This window comes from Salvelinus fontinalis, chromosome 38 (genome assembly GCF_029448725.1).
Source record: "Salvelinus fontinalis isolate EN_2023a chromosome 38, ASM2944872v1, whole genome shotgun sequence".
NCBI classification, from domain to species: domain Eukaryota; kingdom Metazoa; phylum Chordata; class Actinopteri; order Salmoniformes; family Salmonidae; genus Salvelinus; species Salvelinus fontinalis.
Genome location: NC_074702.1, coordinates 26,379,363 through 26,399,592, shown reverse-complemented (window position 1 = coordinate 26,399,592; position 20,230 = coordinate 26,379,363). Strand labels below are relative to the sequence as shown.

Here is a 20,230-nt window from a genome sequence, read left to right as displayed (position 1 = left end):
ACTAACAGTAACAGGTACCAGACAGTAACTAATAGTAACAGGTACCAGACAGTAGCTAATAGTAACAGGTACCAGACAGTAACTAACAGTAACAGGTACCAGCTAGTAACTAACAGTAACAGGTACCAGACACTAGCTAACAGTAACAGGTACCAGACAGTAACTAGCAGTAACAGGTACCGTAACTAACAGTAACAGGTACCAGACAGTAACTAACAGTAACAGGTACCAGACAGTAACTAATAGTAACAGGTACCAGACAGTAGCTAATAGTAACAGGTACCAGACAGTAGCTAACAGTAGCAGGTACCAAACAGTAACTAACAGTAACAGGTACCAGACAGTAACTAGCAGTAACAGGTACCGTAACTAACAGTAACAGGTACCAGACAGTAACTAACAGTAACAGGTACCAGACAGTAACTAACAGTAACAGGTACCAGACAGTAACTAACAGTAACAGGTACCAGCCAGTAACTAACAGTAACAGGTACCAGACAGTAACTAACAGTAACAGGTACTAGACAGTAACTAACAGTAACAGGTACCAGACAGTAACTAATAGTAACAGGTACCAGACAGTAACTAACAGTAACAGGTACCAGACAGTAACTAACAGTAACAGGTACCAGACAGTAACTAATAGTAACAGGTACCAGACAGTAGCTAACAGTAACAGGTACCAGACAGTAACAGGTACCAGACAGTAACTAACAGTAACAGGTACCAGACAGTAACTAACAGTAACAGGTACCAGACAGTAACTAACAGTAACAGGTACCAGCCAGTAACTAATAGTAACAGGTACCAGACAGTAACTAACAGTAACAGGTACTAGACAGTAACTAACAGTAACAGGTACCAGACAGTAACTAATAGTAACAGGTACCAGACAGTAGCTAACAGTAACAGGTACCAGACAGTAGCTAACAGTAACAGGTACCAGACAGTAACTAACAGTAACAGGTACCAGACAGTAACTAATAGTAACAGGTACCAGACAGTAGCTAATAGTAACAGGTACCAGACAGTAGCTAACAGTAACAGGTACCAGACAGTAACTAACAGTAACAGGTACCAGACAGTAACTAACAGTAACAGGTACCAGACAGTAGCTAATAGTAACAGGTACCAGAAATTATTTATTTATTTATTAACCTTTATTTAACTAGGCAATTCAATTAAGAACAAATTCTTATTTACAATGACGGCCTACTCTGGCCAAACCCGGACGACGCTGGGCCAATTGTGTGCCACCCTATGGGACTCCCGATCACGGACGGATGGGATACACCCTGGATTCAAACCAGGGACTGTAGTGATGTAGTCTTGCACTGATATGCAGTGCCTTAGACCGCCGCGCCACTCGGGAGTCCACTCGGAAGTAGCTAACAGTAATAGGTACCAGACAGTAGCGAACAGTAACAAGTACCAGACAGTAGGGAACAAGTCTAAATAGAAAAAGCTAAAAAGATTACCACAAAAAACAGAGATACTGTGGCTTGCGAAACTATTCACCCCTTTGGCATTTTCCTATTTTTTGCCTTACATCCTAATATTAAAATGTATATTTGGGGGGTTTGTATCATTTTATATACACAATATGTCTACCACTTTGAAGATGCAAAATATTTTTTATTGTGAAACAAACAAGAAATAAGACAAACAAATTGAAAACTTGAGCATGCATAACTATTCACCCCCCCAAAGTCAATACTTTGTAGAGCCACCTTTTGCAACAATTACAGCTGCAAGTGTCTTGGGGTATGTCTCTATCAACTTGGCACATCTAGCCACTGGGATTTTTGCCCACTCTTCAAGGCAAAACTGCTCCAGCTCCTTCAAGTTGGATGGTTTCCACTGGTGTACAGCAATCTTTAAGTCATACCACAGATTCTCAATTGGATTGAGGTCTGGGCTTTGACTAGGCCATTCCAAGACATTTAAATGTTTCCCCTTAAACCACTCAAGTGTTGCTTTAGCAGTATACTTAGGGTCATTGTCCTGTTGGAAGGTCAACCTCCGTCCCAGTCTCAAATCTCTGGAAGACTGAAACAGGTATCCCTCAAGAATTTCCCTGTATTCCCAGTCCCTGCCTATGAAAAACATCTCCACAGCATGATGCTGCCACCACCATGCTTCACTGTGGGGATGGTGTTCTCTGGGTGATGGGAGGTGTTGGGTTTGCGCCAGACATAGTGTTTTCCTTGATGGCCAAAAAGCTCAATTTTAGTCTCATCTGACCAGAGTACCTTCTTCCATATGGTTGGGTAGTCTCCCACATGCCTTTTGGCGAACGTGTTTGCTTATTTTTTTCTTTAAGCAATGGCTTTTTCTGGCCACTCTTCTATAAAGCCCAGCTCTGTGGAGTGTACGGCTTAAAGTGGTCCTATGGACAGATACTCCAATCTCCGCTGTGGAGCTTTGCAGCTCCTTCAGGGTTATCTTTGGTCTCTTTGTTGCCTCTCTGATTAATGTCCTCCTTGTCTGGTCCGTGAGTTCTGGTGGGCGGCTCTCGCTTGGCAGGTTTCTTGTGTTGCCATATTCTTTCCATTTTAAATAATGGATTTAATGGTGCTCTGTGGGATGTTCAAAGATTTTGATATTTTTTTATAACCCAACCCTGATCTGTACTTCTCCACAACTTTGTCCCTGACCTGTTTGGAGAGCTCCTTCATCTTCAGGGTGCCGCTTGCTTGGTGGTGCCCCTTGCTTAGTTGTGTTGCAGACTCTGGGGCCTTTCAGAACAGGTGTATATATACTGAGATCATGTGACAGATCATGTGACACAGATTGCACACAGGTGGACTTTGTTTAAGTAATTATGTGACTTCTGAAGGTAATTGGTTGCACCAGATCTTACTTAGGTGCTTCATAGCAAAGGGGGTGAATACATATGCATGCACCACCGTTTTATTTACATTTTAGAATTTTTTGAAACAAGTAATTTATTTCATTTCAGTTCACCAATTTGGACTATTTTGTGTAGGTCCATTACATGAAATCCAAATAAAAATCTATTTAAATTACAGGCTGTAATGCAACAAAATAGGAAAAACGCCAAGGGGGATGAATACTTTTGCAAGGCACTGTATATGTATACATTTACATATATGGTTCTAATAAAACCACGGGAAAAACATAACAGGCCATAAGTAAACAATGTTTGAGTCCGGAGAGATAATCATAGAGTTAAGCAGCTTTCACAAAATCCTGATTAAAAAAGTAGCGATAGACAGATGGTAAAAAAACAGCTAGATTATGAGGGGGAACATGCTGCCCTACATTAATGGCTCACCAGGCCAAAGGCTGCCATGGCAGACGGTGGAAATGATCTAAGGTCCGTTTTTGTATTTCACCAGCTAATGTCAAGATTTGGGCAGGGTGCACTGATCCTCGATCTGTGTCTTGGTAACGGAGTAACAGTGGTGGGGATGCCACCAGTGTCGTATTCATTAGGGTCCACTGTAGCAAAACATTTAGCAACGGAAAATCAAAAGGAGCATTTCTTATTGGACTAGTTTAGGTAGTCCCTCCCCTTTTCTGTCCCTCTTCTTCCACCTGATGCCTAAATAATAGCATCCTTTATGGACAAAGAGGGGCTCAGTTCAGCATGTTCCATACAGAGTGGCAGACGGCAGTCAAAACACTGGTCAACTGTCACCCGGGCACGGACTAGCCCCACTTCTACCCCAACTCATCACATGCACCAGCCTAACACATGCATCTCGCCGTCTCTTTAGCTCCACTACACTGATGCAAGCAGCGAAGGCTGCTGAGGGGAGAACGGCTCATAATAATGTCCGGAACGGAGCAAATGTGGTGGAAACCATGTGTTTGATACTATTCCACTGATTCCGCTCCAGTCATTACCACGAGCCCATTCTCCCCAATTAAGGTGCCATCAACCTACTGTGGATGCTAGAGACTGACCGGATGGGGTGTGGGTGCATATTTGTGAAAATAAAGGTCCTATAAAACACTTATAGAGTTAATAAGTACATGTCTGTGAGCAGATACTGTGTCCTTTTGAGTGGTATTCATTTTGCAAGCCTTTCCACTGTCCCAGTAGCCATTCATTTACTTCATCCATTTGTTTTAGCCATGTAATTTTTTTTATTGTAAATAACAGAAACTAAGGACTAGAATCAATGATCACAGATACAGAGGACTAGCAATTCAACAAATCATTTCGTAGGGAAAGGGACAGGGGGGTTGCCCAACACTCAGGCACCACAAAGTAATATAGCATTTGCAGAAAACACACATTTCTGTAACCTTCTCTTACAAATCCTCTCACTCAAGAATTGTTATGTTTAGACTTGGAAGGCCACTTTGTTCTCACTTCTCTCCTAAGTGCTATTCTTTGACCTCCTCCCTCCCTTATGGTTAAAAGGGAAGCATGTTGGAGCATCATAGCAGTAGACATTTCCCCAGCCCTGAATTTCTCCCCCACCAACCTGAACCTCATCCCTTTGTCTCTGTGGCTCATATCTGGGCCGATTTCTGTGACGCATCACTGGATAGCCAATGAGAACGCTTCTTTTAGGTTTGTTGTCCCAGGCATGCATCATGGAGACACCAAAGTGATGTTTTTGCCCAGTGATGGGCGAGACAGAACGGTAGGGTGGAGAGAGGGGGGGGGGCTAGGGCCATGGGCAGAGGGACACGTGTCACCCAACGAGGCCCCGTCCCTGGCCTGTCACAGAGCATCACATCTGCAAGTGAGCATCTGAGCGAGCAATGAGCATGCATTCTCTAGCTTTAGTCCCCTGACTCGTTAGTTGAAGAGGAAACATGGAGAATAGCAGGCTCCAATCTGCCTTCTCTGGGCAAGCGATGAATAAACAAAGCGATTTTGGTGTGATCCCCAGTTGATCAAGCTATCCGCCTGACTGAAGATAATTCGGAGGAAAATCGACAATATTTTGTCTACTGCTAAAAGTGCTAACAGTTTCATTATTGCTATTGGTGGTTTGGGGCTAATCTATCAGACTGGTTTCCAAAAGCTAACCAAAACAAACAGCTTTCAACCCCCGTCCCTCTTATCTGAAGTCCTCAACAGTCACCACTTCCCTATCCTCTCACCCTCCCTAACATGGTCATGCTATAAGTACCTCAGATGCATAGCTTCTATACAGTCTACCCAGGTATAGAAGAGAACATTCTGTAGAGATAACATGGAACAGACAAGGAGAGGCCTCAGAATGGCTGATGTTTAACCGGTGCATGAGTCTTCCTCCAACCCTCAGGATTTATAATCTGCACACGTTCTAAAATGAGTGCCATTTGAGAACACATAGTAACAATTCAGATTTGACTGCTTTTCTGTATTAACAAACTGTCTGACAGTAAAAGCAAAACATACTGAACAAAAATATAAACACAGCATGTAAAGTGATGGTCCCCCATGTTTCATGAGCTGAAATAAAATATCCCAGAAGTTTTCCAAATGCACAGAAAGCATATTTACCTCAAATTTTGGGGACAAATTTGTTTACATCCCTGTTAGTGAGCATTTGTCCTTTGCCAAGATAATCCATCCACCTGACAGGTGTGGCATATCAAGAACCTGATTAAACAACATGATCATTACGCAGGTGCAGCTTGTGCTGGGGACAATAAAAGGCCACTCTAAAATGTGCAGTTTTGTCACACAGATGTCTCAAGTTTTGAGGGAGCGTGCAATTGGCATGCTGACTGCAAGAATGTCCACCAGAGTTGTTGCCAGATAAATTAATGTTCATTTCTCTACTATAAGCTGCCTCCAACGTCATTTTAGAGAATGAGCAGTACATCCAACCGACCTCACAACCGCAGACCATGTATAACAACGCCAGCCCAGGACCTCCACATCTGGCTTCACCTGCGGGATCGTCTGAGACCAGCCACTCGGACAGCTGATGAAACTGAGGAGTATTTCTGTATGCATTAAAGCCCTTTGTGTTGAAAAACTCATTCCGATTGGCTGGGCCTGGCTGCCAGTGGGTGAGCCAGTCTCCCAAGTGGGTAGGCCTATGCTCTCCCAGGCCCACTCATGGCTGCACCCCTGCCCAGTCATGTGAAATCCATAGATTAGGGGCACATTTTTTTCAATAAACCGATTTCCTTATATGAACTGTAACTCAGTAAGATCGTTGAAATTATTGCATTTATATTTTTGTTCGGTATAGATTAAAACATTGCCCTGTGATTTTGCCACCACTGTTAAATTGGTGCAGGAGGGGCTACGGATTTGAGGGCAGACTGGTACAGAGACTACAGACAGATACAGATGCCCCAGTTATGATGAAGACAACGGCTGTCTGAAGGCCTGAACACTTCCTGTTGCGTGCAGACGGCACGCTCCTGCGGACACCAGACACCCTACGATACAGGAAGTGGTGCTACAGAGTCTAATATGCCATATCCAGCCAAGCAGCTATTGAGCTGAAATGGTGGGGCAATATCATCATTTCACAGAAAAATGTTGATTAAAGAAGTTCCCCTAAACTAAATAGTGATAAAATGCTTGTTCACGTCGGTTTTTCCAAAATTCCCTAACACCTTAATATCATTACTAAACTGCCACGGTTCTTATTTTTCAAGTCACAGCTTTATTCGATTTCTACAAAACATCACAGAAATATACATTCGTGGTTATCATTCTTTAAAAAACTTAACGTGACAGTATTAACGAAGAGATTAAAAGCTGCACACCCATGCAACGTTTACTAAAGTTAGAATATTTGTGGTAACACCTAGTAGCTATTACAGATCGAGTTCTTAAAAGAAAGACACACATTTTTATCAGGACTTTAATCTAGAAACATTGTGAAAAAGTTGTGATTTAAGTGCCTTTTTTTCTCTCGTAGATTTGGATAAGCAAGTTCCCAAAACGTTAAAATACTTAATTTCACCAGTAATGTACAGTTGTTTGTGTCTGACATTAACAGATATTGAACATGTGTGGAATTATTGACCAGTTTGAGACTCCTCCACATCTAGTTCACATAGCTCACTTTTATTTTTTTTAACAATAAGGAATTACAAAAACCTAAGAGAGTTCCTTTCTCCCCACTTTCAGCCACACTACGGGCCCGCCTTCAGTCATTACTAGATACATCTCAAATGCAGATAGCCTTCCATTAAAAAATTATTACTGTTCAGTTATTTTAGACAAACTGTCATATACTTGGAGCACTGGCAAGATTCACAGTACATTAGAATAATTAGTTAAGCATTTCTCTATCCCTTTTTAGCTCAGAACAGTATTGACAGCATCCTGCACGCATTTACCTTGGCAACGACTGAAGCACGGGCCCAGCCTGACCATAGACAGCTGGTTGTACTTTTTACCTCCCAAACTTTATCAGGACCACACGAAACCCACCATGGGCCTTTCCCACATACACTCCCCATATCCCCCCCCAAAATCCACCCACAAGGTCCTCCCAACAGCCATTGGAGTGAAAGATTAAGATACCCTTAACAGCAGCAGCTCCCGAATTCTCCTCGCATTGAGAGTGATCCCAGTAAAAAAAACTCCAGTGTCTGAATGACGTGACTACGACTGATTGGTTGTGAAAAGGTGTTGTTCTGGACACCAACACTGTCATCTCCATGTCTCCTCTCCTCATTTCCGCGTTGGTTCGTCTTCTCTCCAGGTTGAGGTCCGCACTGGGGGGGGGGGGGGTCTCTTCAGGGTGTATGGGGATCTCCTCTCTTCTGGAGCCTCTGGACCTTCTCGGTCATCCGTTTGGCACTGTAGTAGGACAGGCTCAGGCCCATGATGGCCAGCATCATGGCTATCTGGTTGACCGCGCGGTCCTGTGGCTGGGTCTGCACCTCACCGGCCACCTGTCTCTGTAGAGAGAACACACAAAAGGCAAAAGTTGAGTCATCAACATATGGGTCGGAGAACATATCTGAACCAATTCTGGAAAAACAAAGCCAATGCCTTAAATTTAGCCTAAGTCAAAGATTCTATAAAAAGATAATTGAATGTGACGAAACATGAAAATGTACAGAAAAAAAAATGCAATAAAGCTTCTCCCTTTCAAAAATGATTCCTAAAACCCAATTTCCCCAACAACACCAGTGTTCCACATTTCCACAGTGCCCGGTCATGTGCCCAGGCTTGTGGTTAGAACAGTTATTAAACATTTAGAGAGGGCAAGGAAATATTTTAGCAAGAAGGGGGCACAATGTTCTTGGTACACGAGAATGGTATAGCATGCAAAGAGTCTAGAACAGACCAAAGGGCAGATGCAGAAGGTCCCTGGACATCGGGAGGGTATGTGGACTCCGTACAATACAGCCCCCTTCTTTGCCCTCCATTATCCCTGGAGGGCCTCAAAGCAAATAAGATAAGACTCCATTTTAAAGCTCAGGAGTTTAGAGAGCACTGCCATATCTTTAGTGAAAAAGGCCTCTAGACACACCCGCGAGATTACAACTACATGACCAAAAGTATGTGGACACCTGCTCGTCGAACATCTCACTCAATAGTTGAATCCACTAATTTGAAGGGGTGTCCGCATACTTTTGTATTTATAGTGTATATATGGAAGTGGTATTGGAGAGGTCTGGGGTTCAGAGGGGATGGGTTAAATGCGGAAGACACATTTCAGTGGAATGTATTTTGTTCTACAACTGACTAGGTTTCTCCCTTTCCTTTCAAAATTAGGATTTTAGAGACATCTTTGATTGCTTTCAGGTGGACATAGGCAATCCCGCTACCTGGGCCAGGTAGCCTAGTGGTTAGTGTGTTGGGCCAGTAACCGAAAGGTTGCTAGATCGAATCCCCGAGCTGACAAGGTAAAAATCTGTCGTTCTGCCCCTGAACAAGGCAGTTAACCCACTGTTCCTAGGCCGTCATTGTAAATAAGAATTTGTTCTTTTTGACTTGCCTAGTTAAATAAAAAGGTACAATAAAAAATATATATTAAAAAAAATTGAGAATATTGATTTATTAACCAGATGTACAGTTGATGTACAGTTTTTCACAATTCCTGACATTTAATTCTAGTAAAAAATCCCTGTTTTAGGTTAGTTAGGATCACCACTTTATTTTAAGAATGTGAAATGTCAGAATGATAGTAGAGAGAATGATTTATTTCAGCTTTTATTTCTTTCATCACATTCCCAGTGTGTCAGAAGTTTACATACACTCAATTAGTATTTGGTAGCATTGCCTTTAAATTGTTTAACTTGGCCCATTCCTCCTGACAGAGCTGGTGTAACTGAGTCAGGTTTGTAGGCCTCCTTGCTCACGCACACTTTTTCAGTTCTGCCCACAAATTTTCTACAGGATTGAGGTCAGGGCTTTGTGATGGCCACTCCAATACTTTGACTTTGTTGTCCTTAAGCCATTTTGCCACAACTTTGGAAGTATGCTTGGGGTCATTGCCCCATTTGGAAGGCCCATTTGTGACCAAGCTTTAACTTCCTGACTGGGGTCTTGAGATGTTGCTTCAATATATCCACATAATTTCCCTTCTTCATGATGCCATCTATTTTGTGAAGTGCACCAGTCCCTCCTTCAGCAAAGCAGCCCCACAACATGATGCTGCCACCCTCGTGCTTCACAGTTGGGATGGTGTTCTTCAGCTTGCAAGCCTCCCACTTTTTCCTCCAAACATAAGCATGGTCATTATGACCAAACAGTTATATTTTTGTTTCATCAGATCAATACGATCTTTGTCCCCATGTGCAGTTGCAAACCGTAGTCTGGCTTTTCTATGGCGGTTTTGGAGCAGTGGCTTCTTCCTTGCGGAGTGGCCTTTCAGGTTATGTCGATATAGGACTTGTTTTACTGTGGATATAGATGCTTTTGTACCTGTTTCTTCTAGCATCTTCACAAGGTCTTTTGCTGTTGTTCTGGGATTGATTTGCACTTTTCTCACCAAAGTACGTTCATCTCTAGGAGACAGAACACATCTCCTTCCTGAGCGGTATGACGGCTGCGTGGTCCCATGGTGTTTATACTTGCGTACTATTGTTTGTACAGATGAACGTGGTACCTTCAGGCATTTGGAAACTGCTCCCAAGGATGAACCAGACTTCTAGAGATCTACCATTTTTCCCCCTGAGGTCTTGGCTGATTTCTTTTGATTTTCCCATGATGTCAAACAAAGGGGCACTGGGTTTGAACGTAGGCCTTGAAATACATCCACAGGTACACCTCTAATTGACTCAAATGATGTCAATTAGTCTTTCAGAAGCTTCTAAAGCCATGACATTATTTTCTGGAATTTTCCAAGCTGTTTAAAAAGGCACAGTCAACTTAGTGTATGTAAACTTCTGACCCACTGGAATTGTGACACAGTGAAATAATTTGTCATTAAAACGAGTTTTAATGACTCCAACCTAAGTGCATGTAAACTTCCGACTTCAACTGTATAAGTTATTGTATCTGAAAGCATTTTAACCATCATAAATACAACCAGAAATTCAAACCAGAATGCAGAGTAGTCCTCACTACCATCACACATATTCAAATCCTCCAACCACAAAGCAAATATCACAGCAACATGTGGAATTTTATGTAACAGCGAGTCACTTTCTCCTAAAGTCTGTATTTGTTTTCCAATTAGTAAAAATATCAGAGAAAACACTTTACACAAATGATGACATGCATCACATTCATGACTGTAAAGGATTATTGCGGCAGAGGAGGAACAAAAGAAAGGGGGAGGAAATAATAATCACTAGCATTAGCGTCAATGATAATCATATCAGTGACTTTGTTGATGAAAGCAGATTGTGCGTCGCAGATGGGGGGTCCTGGGGAAAGCGGCTACTATTATACACCAGGCCCAGATTCCCGCGTGGCTGACTTCAACATGGACTGACAAGTTAGTGTTGGTCATGCCGTTTTAACAACTGGTCACTTGCACTGTTTAGAGTCTACAGTAGAACTCAGGCAAAAGGAGGGAAACACTACTTAATCTTAAAAGGATTAGAAGCAGTTTTCATTAGCTTTTAGCTACTGAATGTGAGGAGAGAAACCATGGCATTGGAGTAATGCTCAAATACTCTGAGAAGTGGTCCATTTTTCATTTGGCTTACATCCACATCTGAGCCAAGGGGGAAGTTAAACCTTGTCACGCTACTCTTACATTTCAAGTCAAGTGAATCATAACTCCCTCATAAGAGATACATCTTAGCTGACATTTCCTAAGTCAACAAGGACTCTATTCAAAAATCGTTCATGGCCATTGTTATTCAAGCGTAAAGATCAGCAAATACCAAACTGTGGCAAGGAGAATAAGAATTTCATTGACTGGGTGGGAGTGGATATGGTGCCCATATGCCTCTTTTCTAATGCATCTGCAACTCTAGAACACAAAACTGTTAATCACTTTTTCGGAAATGGAATGTTTTTTTTTATTTTCTCAAGTGTTGACGATTCCATATGGACTGCATCTTTACACGATTCAGTGCTGACTCACTGTAACAAGTCATACCAGTAAGTAGACAAGAGAAATGCCAATATATTTCCTTGCACATGAATTCATACAGTATTTGGCACACACAAAACCCCAATGAAAGGCTGTCAATAGTTTACAAACCTGTAGGAGGCGGAAGTATCCAGGGGTCAGTCTGCCCAGTCTGATGATCATGTCTATAGTGGATCTGGGGTTGGTTTCTTTGTGCAGTGGTGTGTTGATGCAGCTCTGGTCTGGAGACCTGAAGAGAAAGAGATAAGGAAGTCACTCCATCGGCCCACTAAGCCAATAGGAAACCATAATGCATCCCATGTGTAGAGGCATACGGATGCCTCAATAAAAAAAAGTGTTTTTAGAACCATCCAAATAGAAGACAATAGCATCAAACTAAACTTTGTTGAACACCGAGGAAGACAAAAGTGTGCTTACAAATTAAACCAAAGCCTATCTTCTAGTTTGATACCGGCGACAGACTGGCATAATGAGAAACGAGGCAGTTTTCTATGCTTGCAAATAAACTCAAACCATCTGAACGGCTTTGAGGAAGGGAACAGTTCTTGCCTGAGGCGAGGACTATGAACAAACCCAGTCTCCCTGATCCGGTTATGTCCAGTGCAGTCTAGTCTCAGACAAACCCATCCAGAAAAGAGTGCCATCGTCAGAACTAACATTTGGTCTGATTTTGGACCTGACACCATTTCTCAGAACCTTTAATTTTTTCAAATAATAATCTCCAATCAGCATGTCTGAACTAGATCTGACGAGGGAAACAATGCTGCTATTCCCGAAGCCGTGAACTTGAACTCGAGTCGAAAAACATTAAATTCATTCAGCCTCTAAAAATAATCACGTCAATGAGTGGTCATCTTGATTGTTATCATGCCAATTTAAGGAATTCCCTCCAAACACTAAATTCGGGACAATATTCCAGATCTTATTCAAAAGTGACAACCATAATTGGAAAGAGCCTAGTTCTATCCTTTAAAAAAAGTGTTCAATTGTATTTTTTCTTTACTTCCAACTGCTCGAGTGGCTTGCTTTGAAGTACATTCCTGCGAGATGCGGAAGACTGAGCGATAGTGCTCCAACTCACAAGTCAAGTAAACAGGACCAGCTGTGTGGGGGGGGGACACCAACACCACCACCACCATCCTAATTAACTCATTATGCCACCATCTAAATGCATCTCTCTCCATGACCAATAACATGGGTCTTATGTCGAAGTTCACCAATCCGTGAACATTGCATTAATAACAATAATTTCACTGGGGAGGCAAGGGGAAAAGCTGGCAGTGTGCAGGGAAGGTAGAAACGTGAGGGATTCATCTGCCAACCTGGTTGCGATTACACCCTTTTGTTCAGGCAAAAAGGAGGAACTCGGCAAAAAAAATGACAAGAAATTCAGGGTTTCCGACTTGCTCCAGGGCAAAAAGTGGTCCGGAATGCAGTCGTAAAAAAAACGGTTGGAACCTCCACACCTTCCACAGGCTCTGTGGTGGTAAAGATCCTGTGGCTGCTACTCCAACTGGCCAGTCTAAACTCCAACCATCTAGCGCCCAGCCAACCAAAGAGCACCTGGAAGTTTGGGTACCCAACAGTGTGACGGGAGACTGGAACTACGGAGAAAGCTTCTGCTTTGTGATCCGCCCTTTTATATAGCCGGTCTCACCCAACCAGATCTGCAGACTTGCCCAACACACACAGACACAGCTGTCGAAATGCATCAATCTCTGTGGCTTGCGCTCTAACACACATAAGCCCAACCCACCTCCCCTTAGTGTAAAAACCCTTTGCGACCTGTCAGATGGTATTTGCTCATCCAGCCAACAAAGTGGAAAGAGAGAGATTTTATTTTATTTTATAAAGTGTTCATAAGCTTAACAGCACACGTCTAAGGGAACATGCGTGCCAACGCGTTGGATTATGTAACAACGTTGACCTGCCCTCAGAAATGATATGTGAGAAATATCAGGATTTGCCTTCCAGAACTGACCACTCCTTGTTCATGTTGACTTGGAAGCGTCGGTCACATTAGTGGGTAATTTCGCCTTTATGATCGTGGAGTCATGGAGTTTGTTTTGGTGTTACATAAACTCCTTCCATTTCACTGGGCTAAGAGTTGCAGTTTCTCTTCCAGAAATCTTCCAAACCAATGTTGACTTCACCAGAATCTTACGTTTAATTATGTCCATGGCTTCAGGCCAAATTATGCCATTGCTTGACATCCATACTGTTGATGGATAATGACCTCACAACCTTGTAGTAGTATCCCATCATGCCATGCTAGATCAATGTCCTTTTGGGCAATGCTATTTGATGCGTCTATATATTTGAAGGGTTCCTTCACTACTCAACTATCAAAAATGTGTTACTACAGGGATTCATGGCCAATCACCTTTTGGCCAAGATCACACAGTAGACCAATCCAAAGCTTTCTTTAAATCTGTCAGCAAAGCAGGGGTCCGATAAACAACCTTAAAATAAAGTAATCTGATTGTTGGGTTTCCTTTCAAATAATCCGATGAGGAGATTAAATTAAGTCAATCTTTGGCTTTGAACAGGTTCTCTGTCAACATTCTCAAAGCTAATAAAAGAACAGACCCATATCAATTTATCCAATGTAATTTCATTTACAAATCAGGGACACTTGTCTGGTAAACCAAGTTGGGGAATTGTAGCTCTGGAATGTTGAGGTCGAGGTTCGGATATAGGCTAAATCTATTAAAAATGTGAGTACAGTGAAGAAGACATCCACCCTCGTCAATACATCCTCTCAAATGACATGGGAACATAGCTTTCAGATCAAGCTATAAAATGCCTGCCTAAGAGCTGCTTTCAGACCAGGAAGAGAGGGACAGAGAGGCTATGGAAACACACAAAGGAGATGGGTTGGGGAGAGAGAGCGAGCGAGAGCAGCAGCCCTCCAAAAATATCTAATCTCTCGCTCAATTCAATTTAAGAGCTTTATTGGCATGGGAAATATATGTTAACATTGCCAAAGCAAGTGAAGTAGATAAAAAACTAAAAGTGAAATAAACAATACAAATTGACAGTAAACATTACTCACAGAAGTTCCCAAAGAATAAAAGACCTTTCAAATGTCTATATACAGTGTTGTAACGATGTGCAAATCGTTAAAGTACAAAAGGGAAAATAAACAAATTTGGGTTGTATTTACAATGGTGTTTGTTCTTCACTGGTTGCCCTTTTCTTATGGCAACAGGTCACAAATATTGCTGCTGTGATGGCACACTGTGGTATTGCACCCAGTAGATATGGGAGTTTACCAAAACTGGTTTTGTTTTTAAAATCTTTGCTGATCTGTGTAATCTGAGGGAAATATGTGTCTCTAATATGGTCATACATTTGGCAGGAGGTTAGGAAGTGCAGCTCAGTTTCCACCTCATATTGTGGGCAGTGTACACAGTCTGTCTTCTCTGGAGAGCCAAGTCTTCCTACGGTGGCCTCTCTCAATAGCAAGGCTATGCTCACGGAGTCTGTACATAGTCAAAGCTTTCTTTAAGTTTGGGTCAGTCACAATGGTCAGGTAATCTGCCACTGTGTACTCTCTGTTTAGGGACATATAGCATTCTAGTTTGCTCAGTTTGTCAATTCTTTCCAATGTGTCAAGTAATTATCTTTTTGTTTTCTCATGATTTGGTTGGGTTCAATTGTGTTGCTGTCCTGGGGCTCAGTTTGTGAACAGAACCCCAGGACCAGCTTGCTTAAGGGACTCTTCTCCAGGTTCATCTCTCTGTAGGTGATCTTTGTTATGGAAGGTTTGGGAATCGCTTCCATTTTGGTGGTTGTAGAATTTAACGTCTCTTTTCTGGATTTTGATAAATAGCGGGTATTAGCCTAATTCTGCTTTGCATGCATTATTTGGTGTTTTACGTTGTAAACAGAGGATATTTTTGCAGTATTCAAATCTCTCTCAGACACAGGAGCAGTAAAACTGTCATTAGCCTCATGTTTCTGCTGCACCAGTCTCGTGAGCACATACAGCAAGCCCCCAAACTCACAGCCAATGACAGCCTTCCATAGCTCCTTCCTCCCTCCCATCTTCCTGCATCCTCACTCCCTACTGTTCCCATCTAAAACAACTCGGGGGTTTCTCCACTGAGTGATGTGGCCTGATAAATGGTGAGAGCTGGAGGCATCAGCAGCTGAGACGGTGCTACTGTCAGAGCTTCAATCTCTCCTCAGAGCCACCGATCTGACAGCAACGACTCCACAGCAGCATTACGTCACATCATAAATCTGATCGATTTAAAAGTTGTGTAATCTCCATTCTCCCCAGCGCTTACCGGGCTTAAAGACCTACCCTCCACGTCACATGACCGTAGTGTGTGCACTACCGTTTCCATATTTCCTCATTCGAGCAGCAAGATGAGTAGCGGTAAGCCATGCCGACATATAGACGTAGAGCATGCTCGCATTGACTGGCTTCTCTTTGTTTCTGTGGCGTAGAGTGGAAATCAGACCTGGTCAAGGGGCTTGCATATGGTCAGAATAATTGACTCTTTCATCAAGAGGGGAAAGCATCACCACAATCCCCCCAGCCAAGCTCCCTATGTCTTTGATTGTCTTGATTCACAGGCAAGCCATCAGCTGTGTGTGAAGGAGTCCCAGGCTCAAAATGAAAGGGGGGGGCTGGTGAGAGATTTTCTTGGAAATAGGAGGGCCACCATTTCCGTCACATCTTTGTAGTGTGGCTTGTAAACAAGGCTTCTGGACAATCAAGACCATTAGCACAAGCCATTCGAAGTAAATGGGAACCAACTGGGCTGGCCATAAAAGTGTAAACAGGCCAATTTGAAAGCAGCTTAGAACTCCTATCACCCAGATTTGACATGTCAGTGGGAAAAAAGTAGGAAGGGGGGAGTGTGATGACAATCAATCATCAGTTGGCATTGAGACATTGATTACGTTGCTTAATGAATGAATGTAAAGATCACATAATGCTTGACAGCCTTGGTTTCTCAAATGATTGCCTCGCCTGGTTTACCAACTACTTCTCTGATAGAGTTCAGTGTGTCAAATCGGAGGGCCTGTTGTCCGGACCTCTGGCAGTCTATGGGGGTGCCACAGGGTTCAATCCTCGGGCCGACTATCTTCTCTGTATACATCAATGATGTTGCTCTTGCTGCTGGTGATTCTCTGATACACCTCTACGCAGACGACACCATTCTGTATACTTCTGGCCCCTCTTTGAACATTGTGTTAACTAACCTCCAGACGAGCTTCAATGACATACAACTCTCCTTCCGTGGCCTCCAACTGCTCTTAAACGCAAGTCAAACTAAATGCATGCTATTCAACCGATCACTGCCCGCACCTGCTCGCCCGTCTAGCATCACTACTCTGGACGGCTCTGGAAGGGGATACAAAACGGATGACACTTATCTCCCTCACTAGCTTTAAGCACCAGCTGTCAGAGCAGCTCACAGATTACTGCACCTGTACATAGCCCATCTATATTTTAGCACAAACAACTACCTCTTCCCCTACTGTATTTATTTATGTAGCTCCTTTGCACCCCATTATTTCTATGTTGCACATTCTTCCACTGCAAATCTACCATTCCAGTGTTTTACTTGATATAATTGTATTTACCTCGCCACCATGGCCTTTTTTTGCCTTTACCTCCCTTTATCTCACCTCATTTGCTCACATTGCATATAGACTTATTTTTCTACTGTATTATTGACTGTATGTTTTGTTTATTCCATGTGTAACTCTGTGTTGTTGTATATGTCGAATTGCTTTGCTTTATCTTGGCCAGGTCGCAGTTGCAAATGAGAACTTGTTCTCAATGAGCCTACCTGGTTGAATAAAGGTGAAATGTAAAGAAAAAATGCTTCTAGGAATCTCACATATCAATACATTATCACCATGTCATACACTCGACTCGTGTGGGAGGGGTGGATGGGGGACGTATAGTCTGATCGGAGATACAGCACCAGGAGTTAACATGTGAAAGGTTAGCTATCAGCTAACCCTTCAAGGTATCAGGTTAGTCCGGAAAAAGGTCAAACTATTGCATGACTAGATTGTATAGTTAATGCATACAGTCCATGCATATAGGCCTAGAGGCATTCTAAACAAGACCCAAATAGCTACTTTTAACCAACATAGCTAGTACTTGGTGAGAGGTGAACATATAGGCCTTTTGTGCTTTTTAAAAACAACAAAACAGCAAATTCCCATGACAAACCCCCACGTGTGAAGTTATGCCAATCCCTGGCAAGTAATTAACCAGAAACAGTGTTGCAGAATTTCACATACCATGTCACCCCTCAACCCCCTATGACCCCTCCCCTCCAGACATGCCACTGCCATTTTAAATCCCCCAATTGTTCTCCTAGCTTTTCCCAGTCAAAGCCCCTATACCACTGCCTCAAACCTGGAATGAAGGATCGCTGCTGCCACCTGCCTCTTGCATGTGTGAACAACTACCATTACAGTTACAGTATTTACACATATAGTAGTACTTTTCTCAGTTAAACTAACAAAATGTAGTAAAACCTTATTAATTTACCAAATAAAATAAAAATGTATGGGTCACATACACATGGTTAGCAGATGTTAATGCAAAAGTAGCAAAATGCTTGTGCTTCTGGTTCAGACAGCACAGTAATATCTAACAAGTCATCTATCAAATCCCCAACTACCTAACACACACAAAACTAAAAAAGGGGTGAATGAGAATATGTACATATAAATATATGGATGGGTGATGGCCGAGCGGCAAAGACAAGGTGCAGTAGATGTTAGAAAATACAGTATATACATATATGAGTAATGTAAGATATGTAAACATTATTCAAGTGGCATTATTTAAAGTGGCATTGTTTAAAGTGACTAATAATCCATTTGTTAATGGAGGATCATGGAACTGTTTTATCCTCAAAGCGGGCAAAGAAGGTGTTTAGTTTGTCTGGAAGCGTAATGTCGGTGTCCGTGACGTGGCTGGTTTTCTTCTTGTAGTCCGTGATTTCCTGTAGACCCTGCCACATAAGTCTCATGTCCCATGCTTTCTGAAGATATTTTACACAAGAGTTAAATAATCTCATGAAATGCAATGCATCAATTCCCATCAAATCGTTACCTAATAAATATAGTGCACAGATCCAGCAGTTTCTCATAAAAATGTACACCATATTTCATAAGCAGTTGAATCAAGATGCTTTCCATTTTAGCAGACATCCAACAAAATGAAAAAAATAAAAATACAATGAATACTTTTAGATAAGTAGTGCTACAGGGCAATTGCTCTCAAAGTTGATAAACGTTTTTTCCCCCCACTAAATTGGTCTTTCGACCAATCAAATTAGATCTTTTTAGAGCTGATCTGATTGGTCAAAAGATCAATTGTGGGGAAAGAATTGTGATATTGGGCTGCCTGTCTAAGCAGCCTAAGTGTTTCCATTCCCAATTTAAAACCCACACCTATTAATTCCAAATTATAAGTACAATTATTTCTTTAACAATCGATTAATTTATCAAGAATATCTATCCAATTGAGCAGTTATACGTTCGAATTACTTAAAAATCGGTTAATAAAAATCTATAAAGTAAAAATAAAAACTTTGCCTAGCGGCTCCATCCATATTGTTAACCAACCAAGTCATATTGGGGCGTAAAAAATCTGTTCTCTTTCCCTCCAAATGTAATATAACACAATTCAACAAATGTTCTACACCTCCAGTACGTGCTCTTTTCCATTGTTAGCTAATTAATCATGGAGTCAACCAATTACAAACTATTGGAAATCATTTTTGGACATATTTAAAATATATTTAACAAAAACTAATTGTCGCGCAAAAGTGTCATTTACAAAGCTGTAGTTTGAACTGACCTGCAACTGTGCTCGGATTGAGCTGGTTGAAATGTGCCCAAACTATTGAGGGAGTACAAGCACACGATGTTCACGTATCAAGCTATATAGGAAGCCAGGCCAGCCTATAGATACATGAGGTGGGTGGGGCAATCTTAGCCATGAGCGCACACCCTTCCGAATAGAATATGATCGCCGAGTGTGATCGATAACACGTATTTCTAGTCGGAGAAAGAATGTTTCTTTATTGGTCATTTGTCCTATACATGAAAGTATCGTATTTCTTTCGTTGACTGAAAATATGTTATTGGGCCAACGCGCAACAGACAGACATTTAGCACACAACTGGTTAGTTTGCGCTCTGCTGTGTAGGCTAGTTGTACGTAGTTGAACTCTGGTCTAAAGCAGGGATGGGCAACTCCAGTTCTCGGGAGCCTGATTGGTGTTATACCTTTGGCCCCTGGTCTAATGCCATGGTAATGAAAGACAGAAGCTATACATTATTATAAACTGGGTGCTGATTGGCTGACAGCCACGGTATACCAGACCGTATGAAAAAGAAAAGGACAGCCGCACACTCTAGGAGCTCAGATGCAATAAAATAAAAACCATCGTTTCGACAGACAAGCTGTCTTCATCAGGGTATACCACGGGTATGACAAAACATGTATTTTTACTGCTATAATTATGTTAGCCAGTGTATTATGTAACCAGTTTATAATAGCAATATGGCACCTCAGGGGTTTGTGGTATATGGCCATTTCCACGGCTAAGGGCTGTATCCAGGTACTCTGCGTTGTGTCTTAAATACAACTACAATTGCTTAAATAGACCTAAAGAAATGTTGATTGTTCATATCTATTCCTCTTGTCATCACTATCCTAGAACAAATAGCAGAACTCTCAGCAACCCCCATCTTCCTCTTTCCTTTTTGGTTGCTTTACCCTCTCCATAATTT

The 20,230-nt window shown here is 42.0% G+C and overlaps 1 long non-coding RNA gene across 2 annotated transcripts; it reads right to left on the bottom strand.

Moving 5' to 3' along the window:
• Positions 1 to 5,039: 5,039 nt before the first annotated feature.
• LOC129837901 (uncharacterized) lies at positions 5,040 to 19,374 on the bottom strand. Of its 2 annotated transcripts, none has more exons than XR_008756780.1 (3): positions 19,294 to 19,374; positions 11,556 to 11,673; positions 5,040 to 7,845 (listed from the first exon to the last, which is right to left on the bottom strand). It is a non-coding gene; the product is annotated as an uncharacterized LOC129837901 (long non-coding RNA). The 2 variants fall into 2 exon arrangements; XR_008756779.1 differs by lacking the exon at positions 19,294 to 19,374 and adding an exon at positions 12,767 to 13,120.
• Between the last annotated feature and the right edge of the window lie 856 nt (positions 19,375 to 20,230).